This window comes from Sturnira hondurensis, unplaced genomic scaffold (assembly GCF_014824575.4).
Source record: "Sturnira hondurensis isolate 20B ecotype Veracruz unplaced genomic scaffold, ASM1482457v3 Scaffold0019898, whole genome shotgun sequence".
Lineage (NCBI taxonomy): Eukaryota > Metazoa > Chordata > Mammalia > Chiroptera > Phyllostomidae > Sturnira > Sturnira hondurensis.
Window position 1 is genome coordinate 274,059 of NW_028092529.1, and position 15,548 is coordinate 289,606.

Below are 15,548 nucleotides of genomic sequence, written 5' to 3' on the forward strand. Positions count from 1 at the left end.
CAGCAAGGGTTTGAATGTCTTCAGTGTGAGTATCACCAGTGTTTACTATACAGTAGGGTCTGGGTGCTTTGGCTCCCACAGCTCAGAGGAGCCTAGTTTAAGTATTGATGAAGTGGACTTAAACAGTCATTCTTTGGTAAAACATTCCTGTTCTCTGTAGCCTTTTATTAAGTTTCTCTTTTCCCCCTCTGTTTTTATATTTTTTATTGTTTATTCTATTACAGTTGTCCCATTTTTTCCCTTTCATCCTCCTCTGCCAAGCCCACCCCTGTCTCCCACAGTCAGTTCCCTCTCTGTTGTCCATGTCCATGAGTCATTCATACTTTTTTTTTGTTTAGTCCCTTCCCCTTCCTTCCACTATTCCCCCCACCCCCATCACTTTCAGTCTGTTCCTGTTTCCATGTCTCTGGATCTGTTTTGCTTGTTAGTTTATTTTGTTCATTACATTCCAATTATAAGTGAGGTCATATGGTATTTGTCTTTCAGTGACTGGCTTATTTCACTTAGCATGATACTGTCCAGTTGCATCCATGCTGTTGCGAAAGGTAGGAGCTCCTTCTTTCTGCTGCATAGAATTCCATTGTGTAAAAGTACCATAGTTTTCTGATCCACTCATTTACTGATGGGCACTTAGGCAGTTTCCAGCACTTGGCTATTGTAAATTGTGCTGCTATGAACACTGGGGTGTATTGGTTCTTTTGAATTGTTGTTTTCAGGATTCTTAAGGTATATTCCCAGCACTGGAATCACTGGATCAAAAGGCAGTTCTGTTTTTAGTTTTCTGAGGAAATTCCATACAATTTTCCAGTGGCTGCACCAGTCTGCATTCCCACCGACAGTGCACCAGGGTTCCCTTTTCTCCACGTCCTCGCCGTCACTTGTTGTTTGTTGATTTATTGATGGCCATTCTGACGGGTGTGAGGTGATACCTCACTGTGGTTTTAATTTGCATCCCTCTGCTTTTATTAAGTTTTATTGCAATATTTCATGCTTAGTTTGCAGCATCAGTGTGTTTGAGGAAGGAAAGTCAAACCTTATGTAATGCTAAGAATTTATAGGTTTATTCAACATTTTAGCATCAATCCTTCTACATCTTGTGGGTTTTTGAACTTTAACACTTTTTTAATACTTGAAGTTTATGTAGATGACTTATTTGTGAATTAGCACTTATGAAATATTTAAACACTTAACTTTGGTAATGAGAATGAGGTTGTATTACCATCCCACAGTGTCACCATCTAATAATAATGACAACTTGTTATCAAATGTCGTGGTCTCAAACTTACATAAACATTTTGTTCTTCTCATCTGTGTACTACATCAGAATTTACGTCTTTTGGCCACATTTCTGTGTGTTTCTTCGAAAAGTCTTCATAACCCACTGATGTCTGCATCGCTCAATTTACAGACAACCTGCAGTGCTTCCCAGGTCCAAGTTGCTGTTTGTGATTTTCAGTCCTCTCATTGTATGTTGCTTTCCAGGGGTTGGGATGTTTTCTTCTTATCACCGATTGCTCATACATTGACTTCTCAGTTACATATGTAAAACATCTGTTGTTCTAAGGAAGATCTGTTTCTTGATCTTCTTAAACCCAACCCACTTTCAATGGAAATAAGGTTATAATGACAACTTACAACAAAATACTATGGCATTTTGTGAGTTATAGAGGAGACATATTTCTTTATGCATCAGAATTATGGTACCATAGTTTTACTGTCATTCTTAAGGGTAGAAGTATATTTAATTTACTTAAAACAGAGAAAGCAGCCCTGGCTGGTGTTGCTCAGTGGATTGAGTGCCAGCTTGTGAACTAAAGGGTCACTGGTTCCACATTCCCAGTCACAGAACATGCCTGGGTTGTGGGCCGGGTCCCCAGTGGGGGAACGTGTGAGAGGCAACTGCACAATAATGTTTCTCTCTGTCTCTTGCTCCCTCCCTTCCCCTCTCTAAAAATAAATAAATAAAATCTTGAAAAAAAACCAGAAAGCATATTAAAGGGTGGGATACTGATCTTAGGAGCAGTTACAATAGAATTTAAAGGAAATAATAAAGGACCATGTTCATTTTGGTTAGGTGAGATCTGATTTTCTGAAGTAGCTCAGGGCTTCCTTTCTCTGTGGGTTTAGAATACTGAAAGCAGAACTGATCATATGGTAGAGCTTAAGTCCAGAGAAGTGAATATTTGGCTTCTTGGGTCAGTGGATGGTAGTAAACATGTACGTAAATCAAGGGCAGAAACATCCTACTTAGAGCAAACTCAGATTTCTGGTATCTGGTATATTAATTGTACGTATTAATTTAGGCAGGGGTGTCCAGCCTTTTGGTGTCTCTTTGCCACACTGGAAAAAGAAGAGTTGTCTTGGGCCACACATTAAATACACTGAGGCATGTAATCACAAAAACATCTCATCATGTTTTAAGTAAATTTATGATTTTGTGTTGGGCTGCATTCATAGTCATCCTGGGCTGTGGATTGGACACCCCTGCTAGAGTATTGAATCAGCAAATCAGTTTTTGAATGAGATCAGTTTCTCTTGGCTCAATCATCAAAACTTCATTGAGTGTTCTATACACTAAGACCTGAATTAAAGCACTGTGTTGACCCACAGGAGCCCACATTCCAGTGAAGCCTTTAATGGCAAAGCAGAGAGCTGAATGATGAAAGTAACAGGACAGTCCAGAGTAGCTGAGGGCATCATACTGGCTGTGGAGGAGGAGTAGATGAGGGGAGCATGGTTGACCTGGCAAAATGCCTGGCAATAGGAGTTGTGCTCCATTATTAGTAATTACCTCCTCCTTCTTCTTCCTAAGGATGGGAATGGGTCTAGATACTTAGAGTCTTAAAGCTGATTATTTCAAGAGCAGGAAGTTTTGAGAAGTGGTGGGTCAAGGGCCAGATAAACAATGGTATTGGTGGTAATGTGGAGGTGGATAAATACCGTGGGGCAAAATTAAGGTGGGATTTCTAAAGTTCATGCAAATAGCAGCTAGCAAGATTCCATGAGAGGCGAAGCAAGGCAAAAGGCAAAAGGCAAGACTTATGTTAGCTGACATGGCCAAAGTTTGGAGGAAGCCCACTGAAACTGAGGAAACAGGAAATACCACCAGTCAAACAGGAAATGCTGTATGAGTTTGCTAGGGCTGTGGTAACAAAGTACCACAGACTGGATGCCTTAAACAAGGAAAGTGTATTTGCTCACAGTTCTGGAGGCTCGAAGCCTGAGATGAAGGTGTCAGCGGAGTTGTTTCCGTCTGAGGGCCTGAGGGAGGGATTTGTTCCATGACTCTCGATTTATAGATGGTCATCTTCTCCCTGTGTCTTCACATGGTCTTCCTTCTGAATGTGTCCTTATCTTCTGTTCCTATAAGGAGACCAGCCATATTGTATTAGCACTCACCCTAATGACCTCATTTTAACTTAATTACTTCTATAAAGATCTTGTCTCCAAATATGGTCACATTCTGAGATAGTTGGGGTTAGGACTTCAACATTTGGCTTTTCCAGAAGATGCAGTTTAGCTTATAACAAGTGCCTTGGTGTTAATAAGCATTATCTCCTTCTCTAAGTAACTACTGTTCTCTGATCCAGATAAAACAGATGAACAAGACAGCTCTTGCTCTGAGAATGCTTACTGTCTATTGGGGTAGGTGATTGGGTAGTCATTCTGGTTTGGCATCTGAGTAAGAGTTCACAGAACTTAGAGATTGGAATAAGCCTAGAAAAATAAATGAAGAGATTTGGAGAGAGTGTGCTGAGTCATCTTAAGTAGAAGAAAAAGGAGATGGGTGAGGGAGGATGCAAAATTTTCTTTGCAGGTGCAGAATTTAGACCACACCAGTGGTAGAATCATACAAGACTAAGAAGTATTAGTAGAGCGATGTCTGAAATATAAATATAACTATATATTTGGATCATTTTCAGAGAAAATGAGCCTCTGTGTGACTTTGGTTGTTGCTAAACATTAGACACACGGCCTTGATGAAAGCTGTTTTGGGGGACATGAAATACCATATTTTTGGACCATAGGATGCACCTAGGTTTTAGAGGAAAAAAATTTTGAAGCAAAAATGTGTTAAAATATTTAACAACATAAATAACATAATATTTCACCAATGTAAATGTAAACAGAACTCAACAGCAGCATTAACAACCATTATTCCTCCCAAATTTGGGGGGGGGGAGTGCTTCTTATAGTCCGAAAAATACAGTCTCTACAAAACTGATTGGATACTAGTGTTTTTCCATCTGTCATAGGTGAATTTAGTGATATTTAGAACTAAGTGATTTTCCAGAATTTCACAATAGAAACATAATTTCATTCAAGAGACAGGAATGAATAATCGCTGTAGCCTGAGCCAATATTTTTAATCTATTGGCTGTTATTTCTGTATTGAGAAAAAATGTACTATGCTGGACATAGTGATTTCTCAATAGAATAGCTCACTGACTAATAAATTCTTAGACTTTATGGCCTTTAAAATAAAAAATAATAATAATACTTGTGGGTTTCCAACAGTATTAATGAAAGTCTAAAAGCCAGTATTTATAAAATATCATTAGATTTAATTAAACACAGGTTATGTTTTCTAATATAAATTACATCTGCATACTTAATACCTGCTTTCACTCATATAGCAGTACAATGGTAATTAAATGGGTGTCTCAAACAAGGGCCACATGAAATTGTTTTTACTGGTTTATCCCTCTGTCAAGATTTTGTAATGAGAGATTCAACAAACAACAGATACTAAAAAGTTTTCACCTGACTCAGTGATGCCTCAGACCTGTGCAGTGAGCTTACTCTATTTGTACTTTGAGACTTGCCTTAAATATATCATAGAAAATTGTAGAGGAAAAGAACTATTGTTTTCAGCATTCAGGCAAATTCCTCAGAATTCCACTGGATTCAGTTTGGGGTAGATTATTTTCATTGTGACTTCCCTGTGGCCTGTTTGTATTTGGGGCTGCTTGACCTCACTGCTTAGTTACTTCCCCATACACTGTGTGGGCTGATTTCTGAGATGTTGATTTACCCTAACATTGGCTTCAGGAAAACCAGAGAACTAGGACAACAGTGTCAATTCTCTGTTGGTTTTACAATATAAATATTCTGTTCACAAGCTCCTAGTGAATAAAAAGCATCGAGCCCTTTCCAGTTCTTATATGTTGAGAGCAGGTTCCATCAGGAGGTACACAGAGTCTTTCTTAGGAGTGCGGTCTATTTGAGAAGGGACATGCAAACAAAAGCAGGTCACTTGTAGGAATTTGCCATGTAACCTTGGTCAGGAAAGTGGGAGGGAGGAGGGCTGGTTTGGTAGAGGAAGGAACTCTGGGTCCAGCTGTCCCCTGCATACAGATTCTGCCTTACCATGTCTTTGCTTGGATACTGAGGAAGTTGTATATAACAGCAAATCCTTATAAAGCACAGTGTGCCAAGCACTACTTTTATATGTATATATGTATCAAGGTTTGTCCAGAATGTATCCAGGCATGTAATATGAAAAATAGAGACATTTATTGAAGAAGATACAATATACAAGAAACATTGTACATAGGATAATGACGCCTCAGTCCCCTTCAAAGTAGGTACCTTGGGACCTCACATAGTTCTCCCAATCACCATCAGCTGCCCTCTTGTATTTTCCTGAATCTCATCGATGGTCTGAAATCTCTTTCCTTTCAAAGGTGATTTTAGTTTTGGGAAAAGCCAGAAGTTTCAGGGTGCCAAGTCTGGGCTGTGGGGGGCTGAGTCACCTGGGTGATTTGATGTTTGGCAAAAAAAAGTCTGCACAAGATGTGATTCATGAATGGGCACATTGTCATGTTGAAGCTGCCAGTCACCAATTGCCCACAGCTGTGGCCTTTGGAATCATCCAAATAGTTTCTGCAAAGGAATGTTCAAGCTTAACACAAAATTTGATGTAGACTTGTTGCTGTAGTCACTCAGTCATTTTGAATGCAACAACCACACAGTACATGTGTTCACTCAACAGCATCTACCACACCCACTGACTAGTACAGTGAAGTTGTGATTGTACATGCATGTGCATTCCAGTCCACTCTCCTTGGCTGCCAGGTCACATTGATGTTGCATAAACCATTCTCATTATATTAACAATGGCTGGACTTTTTCTGGACAGATACAGACACATACAGACACACACACACTAAATTCTCACTAAAATTCTATGAGATACTTTCTTCTTCATTTTACATATGAGGAAACTGAGGTTCAGAGAGGTTAGGTAACTTGTTCAAGGTTGTACAACTAGTAAGAGAGCTGGAATTTGAACCCGGGCACTATCTCCTAAAAAATATTTTGGTCACTTGGTCCTAGCACACACACTCCATATACACACTTAGAAATACATATATAGAGCAGGAAACCTGTCTCTGCATTCCAGCCTCAGCTCCATTCATATAGTTAGACAGGACCTCTCTTTTAGTGTGTGTACTTCTCATTGATTCATTTTTAAAGATTTTATTTATTTTTCAAGAGGGGAAAGGAGCAGGAAAGAGAGGGACAGAAAGATCAACGTGTGATTGTCTTTTGCATGCCCCCTACTGGGAACCTGGCCTGAAACCCAGGCATATGTCCTGACTGGGAATCGAACCAGTGACCCTTTGGTTCACAGGCCTGCACTCAATACACTGAGCCACACCAGCTGAGGCTTATTCTTTTTCAAAATTGTGCATCATGTATCTTCCAGAAAACCCCATTTACCTCTTCTTAGACTGCTCTGTTGCCAAACTCTTGTTGCTAAGGCTTCTTCCTTGTGGATGGTAGACATTCACTAAGTGAATGCTTCTCATCCCCTGCTGTTATCTTCTGGATCAAATTAATGGGGCCCTGCTGACCTGGAAAAATCCAGCTACTTTTCTCATCCCTTTCAGTTGGTCCCAATAGTTGCATCTGTTGTTCTTGGATGTGGATAACATATGTAACGTATGTGGTGACTTGTTTTTTTGCGAAGTGTAATTTCACAGAGTAGAGGGAACGTGGTAAAGGACATTTACAAAGATCAGCACAAAGTCCTGAGGTTGTAAAGGGACTCACTTGGAATGCTATTCCCATATCAAGACTTGAACTCCTTTCTCATCCTAAGCACTACTTCATTTCCATCCATTGAGTAAAATAGTAGTACAGTAATAAAATGTAACATTTTCACTTCACTATCCTTAGCAATGGCTTTTAAATTTTATGGTTGGTTATATTCCAATGCCTGCCCTTAAATGCCAGGAATGCAGCCTATCATAGCCCACATTACAGTGGTTAAAGCCTACCTTACTCACTGATATTGGTTGTAAAATTGGCTACTAAAATATTTGACCACTTTATGTCCCCACCGTCTTTCTGAGCATCTCAGGGTGTGTGATATTTTTAAATGAGCCACAGCAAATCAGAGTGACTCATATGACACAACTTTAAGACAAAGAAGGGAAAATTGTCTGTAATATCTTCTTCTGATAGGTCATTGAGAGCAGGGCCCCTGTGAAGAAGTGTGTTGAAGTGGAGAAGGGTGCCTAATGCACCCCGTCCAACTGTCATCCCTCCCATTATCTGGAAGTTTAACTTCATGCAAGCCACTCAGCATAGATAACTCACCGATGAAAGAGGGGCTTTCCAGTTCTCTCAAATAATTAGTTGCTTCAGCTAAACTAGTAACACTAAAATCTTACATTGGCAAAGTTCTGCAGAAACTTATAGTGTTAAACTTGGGCCATATACAGCAATTTGGCTCCTTTGGACATAGATGTTGGAGTCCTCATATTTAAATTTATGTTAAGAAAACTAATCCAGACTGAGGAAGATTATTGCTCACTAAAATACTATTTATAGCTCTGGCTGCTGTGGCTCAGTGGATTCAGCACAGGCCTGTGAACCAAAGGGTCTCCTGTTCGATTCCCAGTCAGGGCACATGCCTGGGCTGCAGGCCAGTGGGCAGGGGCTGAGAGACAACCACATGTTGATGTTTCTCTCCCTCTCTTTCTCCCACCCTTCCCCTCTGTCTAAAAATAAATAAAATCTTTTTAAAAATAGTTTATAATAGCACATTATTTAACACTTATCTACAGAAAGAAAAAACCCTAAATGCTTGGTGATGGAGTAATAGTCAAGTAAATTAGTGTCTCCACTACATAAAATATTATGTCACTATTCAAAATGGTGAATATGGAGCCTATTTTATTATAGGAGTTAATAAATTATGACTCAGTTGGACCAAATCCATCTCACTGCCTATTTTTGTAAATACATTTTTATTGGAAGACAGCAATGCCATTCCTTTCTGTGTCTTCTATGCCTGTGTCTGTGCTACAATAACAGAGGTGAGTAACTATGACAGAGACTGTATGGTTGCAAAGCCTAAAGTATTTACTATATGCACCTTTACAGAGAGACTGTGCAAAGCACTGACTGAAAAAGATGCTTATCACAGAGGATCATGGTTTGATTCCTAGTCGGGCACATGCCTGGGTTGCAGGCCAGTTCCCAGCAGGGGACGCATGAGAGGCAACCGTACATTGATATCTCTCTCCCTCTCTCCTTCCCTTACCCTCTAAAGATAAATAAATAAAATATTAAAAAATTACTTATCAAAGGAAAGCAAAATCCAAAATTGCCTATTCAGTAGATTATACCTGTAAAATGTATTATTTTTAAATATTTCATTTATTTATTTTTAGAGAGGGAGAAAAAGAGGAACATCAGTGTGTAATAGAAACACCCATGGGTTGTCTCTCACACGCCCCCAACTGAGGGCCTGGCCTTACAATCCAGGCAAGTGCCCTGGCTGGGAATTGAACCAGTGGGATGAATGAAGCCCAACCAACTGAGCCACACCAGTCTGGGCTGTAAAATTTATTCTTTATACACACACCAAAGAAACATGTACAGACAACCCACGAATAAATTGAATAGATTGATGTGGCTGGATGATAGAGGTGAAATAAGGTGACTTATTTTCTCAAATTCTATTGGTGTTCCTGTTTCAAATTAATAAACCAATATTTTAAAACTTGACCATGTCCCTGTAGGCCAGGGTGCTATGGCAAAAAGACTGTCAATAGGCTGGCCTGTGGTGAGTGCACAGGGAATGGCCATTGCTGTTTAAGCACTGGCAGCCTAGCACTGTTCACTAATGCCAGTGATACTGATATCGCAGATTCACGTAGGACAGTGCTGCATGTCTGCTTTCAATGGAGAGCTCCTTCCTTGCTGCATTCCTAGACTGTAAGCAGTGAAATGGTAAAGTACAGCGCAGACGACAGAAATAGAATGCTTTGTTATGTTGTTATTCTCAAAGCCCGGCATTACTGGAATTAGCAAGATAATTTATTTGACTTTACACTCCATTGGCACTTTGAAAAGTGGTACTTGCTCTTGGAACCTCTCAAGGCTTGAGCCAGTCTACAAATTAGAGAAACCAAACTCTTAATGGGTCTGTTAATGCTTAAAGGGAATAGATCAAAAGCAAGTCAACATAGTAGTTACCCCCAGTGACATAAACAAGGCTCCTCATTTTAACCTCAAAATAATGTATGCTCCTTTGCCAAGAGGAGGATGCTAGAGTCATAAGGTTCCAAATGGAGGAGAGACCTTTGCCAAATTAGTCAATTCCTAGAACTCGCTTTCCTATCTGGAAAGGGAGGCCTGCATCAGATGAGTGCTACTCAGCTGTGGCCATAGTAAAATCATTTGCCAGTCAGAATTATGGGGCAGAGGGGAAGAGAGGAAGAGGAAAAAGGAGTGGAGGCACGCTGTAGCCATATGTTCTTGGGAATCCATTTGGATAATTCTTTTTTAAAACAATATTTTATGTATTTATTTTTAAGAGAGAGAAGAGAAGGAAGAAGAGAGGGAGAGAAGCACCCATGTTTTTCATGGGTTGCCTCTTGAATGCCCCCAACCAATGGGGACCTGGCCCACAGCCCAGACATGTGCCCTGACTAGAAATCGAACCAGTGACATTTTGGTTCACAGGCTGACACTCAGTCCATTTAGCCACACCAGCCAGGGCCATTTGGATGATTCTAATGTGCATCTAAGATGAGTGATTGGGCTAAATGCTCTCTAAATTTCTTTGTAATTGTGTTTTAGAATCTGTCTGTCTGTGTATACATACACATATATGTGTACACATGTTGTGAGAATATCTGTTTTATTTTGTCATCAAGTGGTGATGGATGGAGCCCTGGCTGGTGTGGCTCGGTGGATTAAGTGCCAGCCTGTGCAACAAAGGGTCACCTGTTCAGTTCCCAGTCAGGGCACACATCTGTGTTGTGGGCCAGGTCCCCAGTAGGGGGCATGTAAGAAGCAACCACATATTGATGTTTCTCCCCATCTTCCCCTGTCTGGAGAATCAGTTTAAGAAAAAAATTAAAACATTGGTAAAGCTTCTATGGAAAACGGTATGGGGATTCCTCAAAAAACTAAAAATAGAACTTCCATATAATGCAGCAGTTCCATTTCTGGTATTTATGCAAAGAAATAAAATCAATATCTTGAAAGATACTTGTACTTCTAGTGTCACTGAAGCCTTATTCGTAATAGCCAAAATATGGAAGCAACCTAAGGTTTTTGGCAGATGAATAAATAAAGACAATGTGAGATACACATGAAGAAGGACCCCCCAAACAGAATTTATTTATAAAAATTATGTTTATTCTTACATGTTTAAACTTGGGTCACTTTTGAAGCACTCTTTGTTTGATGCAATACACTTATCAAGATGCTTTTTCCATTGCCCAAAATGGTTTTTGAATGCATCAATTTTGATGCCTTTTTGCTGCTTCTGCCGTTTTTTGTTTCACCTCTTCCACGTCTGCAAATCCTTTCTCTTTGAGGACTTTTTTCATTGGGGAAACCAAAAACAAAGTTGCTTGGGGTGAGGGGTCAGATCAGGTGAATAGGGAGGGTAGGGCATGGGCTTCGTGCCATTTTGTGTCAAAAACTGCTGAATACTCGGCACGGTGTGGGCAGGTGTGCTCATAAATCACCACCTGACATGAAATGGGCAAATACATTGAAAGAGTCTTAAAAAAAAATTCACCGAAGCCAGATGCAGCCTCTCACAACAATGCCAGTTGGTACACTGATAGAGATGGGTTTATAAAACACCCAGTAGGAGAAGCCTGTACTTCAAGGGGGACTACACTCCACAAGATAATTCTGGGTTTTGGGGGGGTTCTCCCTTGTATATAGCTCCATATATATAATGGAATATTATTCTGCCTTAAAGAAAGAAGGATCCCTGCCATTTGTGACAGCATGGGTGGACCTTGAGGACATTATACTAAGTGAAATAAGTCAGAGAAAGACAAAATCAAAGTTAAAGTTGTCAAGTTTAATCCTCCTAACAAATCTCTGAAGTTGATATCATTTTTATCATCCCAATTGAAGCTGAAGAGACTAATGTTTATCAGAGGTTATCTATTTTGCCCAAGGTCAAGGGCCACTAAAATGCAAAACTGGAATTTCAATAGATTTTTAAAATTCAAGGCCTGTTACTCTCTCCACTGCACTGTACTCTTTTTCAAAGATAATTTTTCTCAAGATACCAGGTTATTTTCTGTATTTATTACTAGGGTATTCTGCTCGCTACCCAGCTTAAAGATCCCCAGGTCAAAACTTTCAGGCATTTGCTTTGTGGGGCAGGAAGAATAATTTGTCCTCTGCCCTTCTAGGTTCTTGGCTGAGACACCTCTGTAGTAAAAAGACAGATTAACTGGAGAAAAATAAGTTTAATAACATGAATATCTGTTGTATACATGGGAGAGACCCAGGAAAACTGAGTCACTCCTGAAATGGCCCAAGCCACCACTTCAGCGAACTATAGAAATGATCCCTGAGGGTAGTCTTCCAAGCCACCACTTGAAACACCATCTGCAGCTAAAGACAAAAGAAGATATTGGGGGTTGGGGAGCCGGTTATGGGAGGTTTGGGGCAAAGCACAGTGAACAAGGGTAAAGTTGCTATGTAGATTCATCTTTGCTTCCATTGAAAAGAGCAAGTGTACGCAGTTCCTTAGGATCCTAAACGTTAATATCTAGTCAATACATCTGTGTTTCCAGTTACCCTTTTACTGATGGTTGTGCTGTTGTGAAATGAAACAAAAAATTATAATGAGCTAGATTATTCTGTTATTGTCTCTTTCACCGACAACACCTAGGAGACTATTAAAAATACCCTGTTACTATATTAGAAATAAAAACAATTGGTAAGCATTTTTAAACTTTTAAGTGTAGAGATACATTTGTATAATACTTCATGCTTTTGCATAGGAACTGGAAAGCATTATGCTAAGCAAAATAAGCTAGGTGGTGAAAGACAAATACCACATGATCTCACCTTTAACAGGAAGCTAAACAACAAATCAAACAAGCAAGCAAGATATAACCAGAGACACTGAAATAGAGAACGGGCTGACAGGGACCAGAGGAGAGAGGGGAGGGGATTTCAGGGGAAAAGGGGAAGGGTTTGCAGGAACCAGTATAAAGGACATATGGACAACAACTAAGGGGGGTGGAAATGGGAGGGAGGTAGGGAGGGCTGCAGGTGGGCTGGGATGGGAGTGGGGGATGGAAAACTGTACTTGAACAACAATTAAAAAATATTTTGTGCTTTTGAAAGTCAGTGAGATAATATAATGAGTATTCATTGAATACTTTCTATGTGCTAGATGCCTCATAAATGTAATTTCATTTATTCTTCTCAGCAACCCATTTGGTAGGTGCTATTATTCCATATTGATAAATGAGGAATCCAGGGCTCAGAGACCACGTGAGTAGTAAGTGGCAGAACTGCAACTTGAACCTACATTCTGTGTGCCTCTAAGAATGTGTTCTTTTCCTTGTGCCTCATTGTATCTCAGTAACTTCATTCATTACTTTTTTGTGCAAAAAAAAATGTCTTCTCCTTTAGCAGCCAAGCTAATATGCTTATCATTTAAAATTATTTTACTATGGGTTATTTCACAGTTGTCAAACACCGTCACTTGTCACATATATCTCTAATAGGTTTCCTGTGGAGCTCATTTTAGCTGATAAAAGAAATAATCATTCTCCTTATAGAAATCCATATTAAAAATGGATTGTTGGCCCAGTCCCCTTCTAGATGTCATGTACTAGAATGCCGGGTCGGGGATTTTCCCCCCGATGAAAGCTCGATTTTTGTTTGCATGTCTGCTGCAGTTGTCCGTGGAGTATAGTACATAGTTGCTTGTTTGCTTTTTTGTGTGTGTGTGACACTTCTTCCTCCTATGGTTTATCTTTTCACATCAAGAAAGCAAGTGAGAGCCCAGGCTGGTGTGGCTCAGTGGATTGAGCACCTGCCTAAGAACCAAAGGGTCGCTGATTGATTCCCAGTCAGGGCACATGCCTGGGTTGCAGGCCAGTTCCCAGGCAGGGGACTCATGAGAGTCAACCACACAGTGATATTTCTCTCCCTCTCTTTCTCCCTTCCTTCCCCTCTGTCTAAAACTAAACAAATAAAATCTTTAAAATTAAAGAAGGCAAAAGTGAGAAACAGTTTTAAAAATATGAAGATGGGCCCTGGCTGGTGTAGCTCAGTGGATTGAGCACGGGACTGCGAACCACATGATCACGGTTCGATTCCCAGTCAGGGCACATGCCTGGGTTGCAGGCCAGTTCCCAGCAGGGGACCCACGAGAGGCAGCCACACATTGATAGTTCTCTCCTTCTCTCCTTCCCTTTCCCTCCAAAGATAAATGAATAAAATCTTTAAAAAATATGAAGATGGACTTTGTAGGCTGTCCATTTGAATCAGATGTGCATCAAATGACACCCACCTGAGTAGATGAAGGGACCAGAGGGGTAAAATGCAAACCGGAGTCAGCATTTTGCCAGATCCTACTGAAGTGAACCTAGGCTACTGATGAGGTAACTGTATAAGGTACCCAAATAGGTGGGATCCTTTCGAGAGTGAGAGTGGGACCTCTTAATAGTTATGCTAGGATAACAGGCATTAACCTGAAAATAGATCACACTGTCTCATGGACATCACCATGAAAATACTGCTTGCTGTATTGGAATTTTAATGCTGAATTCATATATACCTAAAGTTGTCCTCTGAGTTCTAGTTCAACCTGTATTTATTAACTATCTACTATGTGTTAGTGCTACAGGGTGCAGCCAAGAGGGGGGCCCCAAATAGGGATTTAAAATGGGGTCCAGAACTCAAGGTGTATAGGAAATATTAGAGAGACAGATAGGATGTCCTCACCCCTTCCCCCACAGGTGTGAGTTGGGGGAAGGGCCATTCAGAGCTGTTTTGTACAGCAATGGATTTGCACCTAACTTCTGGCATGGTCATTTAACATATCTATAGCCTTTAACTGGTTTCATAGGTATGTTAAATAGCTGTGGCCAAGTTTTGAGGCAGGGAGAAGTGAGTGGCTTCTACCCAGGATGTAACTGGGCACTGCTCCCCTGAGTTACAGCCCCTGCATGGGTGCTTGGAGATGATTGGCTCCAGGACATGGGGCCACACCTGCCCAGACTTGTGATGAGAGCCCAGTGAAGCTGGAAGGATATGGGAGTGCTGGCAGGTGTAGCTGATTGTAGGAGGAGTTGGAAATGGGGGTACAGAGGAAGATTGGTGCAGGGATTTAAACCCAGACATGGCAGCCATTTGAGAGAGTACCACGCGGCTTTGCCAGAGTGAGGACCCCTTCTTGGCTTTGCCAGGAAGAGAGATCCACATGGTTCAGTTAGAGTACAGACCCCTGAAGCTTTGGTAGAAGAGGACCACGTGGCTTTGGGGTGCTCCCTTTGGCCATGTGGCCTGGGAAGCAGGAGAGACTTTGGAAAATGGGTGCAAAGAACTCTTGCCAGTGGACAGTGAGAAGGTGCCCCAAGGCTTTGGATTAATTAGAGATCCTGCCTGGACAGTGACACAGCGGACAGTAGCAGGAGCCTAGATCCCAGACGTTTGCTTCTTTTCCCGAGTAACTATACCTCAAATTAGGGCAGGGAGGGGGATAAGGAAGCGTCGTGTGTGTCTGTGAGTGTCCTAAAGGATTTTGATATCTTAATGAAGACGTTAGGTCACTACTCTAAGTCTGTATAGCATTAAATAAACATTTCCTTTCCTTTTCACAAATCTCTGGCATTGAGAGATATGTTTCTTATAGGATGATGGACATAACGAACCTTGGCCCCTGTTGTTCTGTAACACTAGGGTCTGTGATGGATGTTATGTTCAGTAGTGGAGGTTAGGTACAGTACTGGAGGATAAGCACAAAGCTGGATGGACAGGGACATAAATGACTACTCCTAATGTAATTTGGGTGGTAGTTAAGATATGACAGTTTCCTGGGAGTATAGTACAGGTGATAAATTGTAGTCTGTATTTGGGATGGTGGAAGGTAGGATTATGGAACTCTTGAAATGTTTGAGCTAAACCTTAAAGGATAAAGCTTTGATTGAAAATAGGACATTCAGGTCAAGAGGGCAAAGCATACGTAATGGCACTTGGCTGTGAAAGTGCATGTGAGTTAGGAGACAGTAGGGTACATTAGTGTGGCT